General features: G+C 43.1%; 2 non-coding genes and 8 pseudogenes across 2 annotated transcripts; all 10 read right to left on the bottom strand.

Moving 5' to 3' along the window:
• Positions 1-33: 33 nt before the first annotated feature.
• Positions 34-142, bottom strand: LOC132966403 (5S ribosomal RNA; annotated as a pseudogene).
• A 121-nt stretch (positions 143-263) lies between these two features.
• Positions 264-372, bottom strand: LOC132965916 (5S ribosomal RNA; annotated as a pseudogene).
• A 122-nt stretch (positions 373-494) lies between these two features.
• On the bottom strand, positions 495-613 carry LOC132966508 (5S ribosomal RNA). The gene has a single exon (XR_009670211.1). It is a non-coding gene; the product is annotated as a 5S ribosomal RNA (ribosomal RNA).
• A 122-nt stretch (positions 614-735) lies between these two features.
• LOC132966524 (5S ribosomal RNA) lies at positions 736-844 on the bottom strand (annotated as a pseudogene).
• A 121-nt stretch (positions 845-965) lies between these two features.
• On the bottom strand, positions 966-1,074 carry LOC132965698 (5S ribosomal RNA; annotated as a pseudogene).
• A 121-nt stretch (positions 1,075-1,195) lies between these two features.
• On the bottom strand, positions 1,196-1,304 carry LOC132966321 (5S ribosomal RNA; annotated as a pseudogene).
• Positions 1,305-1,426: 122 nt separating this feature from the next.
• Positions 1,427-1,535, bottom strand: LOC132965949 (5S ribosomal RNA; annotated as a pseudogene).
• A 119-nt stretch (positions 1,536-1,654) lies between these two features.
• Positions 1,655-1,763, bottom strand: LOC132966401 (5S ribosomal RNA; annotated as a pseudogene).
• A 121-nt stretch (positions 1,764-1,884) lies between these two features.
• LOC132966021 (5S ribosomal RNA) lies at positions 1,885-1,993 on the bottom strand (annotated as a pseudogene).
• A 122-nt stretch (positions 1,994-2,115) lies between these two features.
• Positions 2,116-2,234, bottom strand: LOC132966496 (5S ribosomal RNA). Its single transcript, XR_009670210.1, has one exon. It is a non-coding gene; the product is annotated as a 5S ribosomal RNA (ribosomal RNA).
• Between the last annotated feature and the right edge of the window lie 266 nt (positions 2,235-2,500).

Here is a 2,500-nt window from a genome sequence, read left to right as displayed (position 1 = left end):
ATAAAAAAAAACATATGATCAAAAAAATGAAAAAGCTTACAGCACCTGGTATTCCCAGGCAGCCTCCCATCAAAGTACTAACCAGGTTCGACCCTGCTTAGCTTCCGAGATCGGATGAGTTCAGGGTTGTATGGCCGTAAGCCATTATTGTGTGCAGAAAGGGGCCTTTTAAAGATGTCATGCCTTTGATTCTGGCTGAATTTTTGGACATGTGAATATGTCTCTATATGATAAAAAAAAACATATGATCAAAAAAATGAAAAAGCTTACAGCACCTGGTATTCCCAGGCGGTCTCCCATCCAAGTACTAACCAGGCCCGACCCGGCTTAGCTTCCAAGATCGGACGAGTTCAGGGTGGTATGGCCGTAAGCCATTGTTGTGTGCAGAAAGGGGCCTTTTAAAGATGTCATTCCCTTGATTCTGGCTGAATTTTTGGACATGTGAATATGTCTCTATATGATAAAAAAAAAACATATGATCAAAAAAATGAAAAAGCTTACAGCACCTGGTATTCCCAGGCGGTCTCCCATCCAAGTACTAACCAGGCCCGACCCTGTTTAGCTTCCGAGATCGGACGAGATCGGGCGTGTTCAGGGTGGTATGGCCGTAAACCATTATTGTGTGCAGACAGGGGCCTTTTAAAGATGTCATGCCCTTGATTCTGGCTGAATTTTTGGACATGTGAATATGTCTCTCTATGATAAAAAAAAAACATATGATCAAAAAAATTAAAAAGCTTACAGCACCTGGTATTCCCAGGCGGTCTCCCATCCAAGTACTAACCAGGCCCGACCCTGCTTAGCTTCCCAGATCGCACTAGCTCAGGGTTGTATGGCCGTAAGCCATTATTGTGTGCAGAAAGGGGCCTTTTAAAGATGTCATGCCCTTGATTCTGGCTGAATTTTTGGACATGTGAATATGTCTCTATATGATAAAAAAAAACATATGATCAAAAAAATGAAAAAGCTTACAGCACCTGGTATTCCCAGGCGGTCTCCCATCCAAGTACTAACCAGGCCCGACCCTGCTTAGCTTCCGAGATCGGACGAGTTCAGGGTGGTATGGCTGTAAGCCATTATTGGGTGCAGAAAAGGGCCTTTTAAAGATGTCATGCCCTTGATTCTGGCTGAATTTTTGGACATGTGAATATATCTCTATATGATAAAAAAAAACATATGATCAAAAAAATGAAAAAGCTTACAGCACCTGGTATTCCCAGGCGGTCTCCCATCCAAGTACTAACCAGGCCCGACCTTGCTTAGCTTCCGAGATTGGACGAGATCAGGGTTGTATGGCCGTAAGCCATTATTGTGTGCAGATAGGGGCCTTTTAAAGATGTCATGCCCTTGATTCTGGCTGAATTTTTGGACATGTGAATATGTCTCTATATGATAAAAAAAGAACATATGATCAAAAAAATGAAAAAGCTTATAGCACCTGGTATTCCCAGGCAGTCTCCCATCTAAGTACTAACCAGGCCCGACCCTGCTTAGCTTCCGAGATCGGACGAGTTCAGGGTGGTATGGCCGTAAGCCATTATTGTGTGCAGAAATGGGCCTTAAAGATGTCATTCCCTTTATTCTGGCTGAATTTTTGGACATGTGAATATGTCTCTATATGATAAAAAAAAACATATGATCAAAAAAATGAAAAAGCTTACAGCACCTGGTATTCCCAGGCAGCCTCCCATCAAAGTACTAACCAGGTTCGACCCTGCTTAGCTTCCGAGATCGGATGAGTTCAGGGTTGTATGGCCGTAAGCCATTATTGTGTGCAGAAAGGGGCCTTTTAAAGATGTCATGCCTTTGATTCTGGCTGAATTTTTGGACATGTGAATATGTCTCTATATGATAAAAAAAAACATATGATCAAAAAAATGAAAAAGCTTACAGCACCTGGTATTCCCAGGCGGTCTCCCATCCAAGTACTAACCAGGCCCGACCCAGCTTAGCTCCCAAGATCGGACGAGTTCAGGGTGGTATGGCCGTAAGCCATTGTTGTGTCCAGAAAGGGGCCTTTTAAAGATGTCATTCCCTTGATTCTGGCTGAATTTTTGGACATGTGAATATGTCTCTATATGATAAAAAAACAACATATGATCAAAAAAATGAAAAAGCTTACAGCACCTGGTATTCCCAGGCGGTCTCCCATCCAAGTACTAACCAGGCCCGACCCTGTTTAGCTTCCGAGATCGGACGAGATCGGGCGTGTTCAGGGTGGTATGGCCGTAAACCATTATTGTGTGCAGACAGGGGCCTTTTAAAGATGTCATGCCCTTGATTCTGGCTGAATTTTTGGACATGTGAATATGTCTCTCTATGATAAAAAAAAAACATATGATCAAAAAAATTAAAAAGCTTACAGCACCTGGTATTCCCAGGCGGTCTCCCATCCAAGTACTAACCAGGCCCGACTCTGCTTAGCTTTCCAGATCGCACTAGCTCAGGGTTGTATGGCCGTAAGCCATTATTGTGTGCAGAAAAGGGCCTTTTAAAGATG

The sequence above is a fragment of the Labrus mixtus genome, unplaced genomic scaffold, assembly GCF_963584025.1.
Source record: "Labrus mixtus unplaced genomic scaffold, fLabMix1.1 SCAFFOLD_49, whole genome shotgun sequence".
Taxonomy (NCBI): domain Eukaryota; kingdom Metazoa; phylum Chordata; class Actinopteri; order Labriformes; family Labridae; genus Labrus; species Labrus mixtus.
The sequence above is the reverse complement of the archived record's forward strand: the minus strand, read 5'-3'. Positions and strand labels throughout refer to the sequence as shown.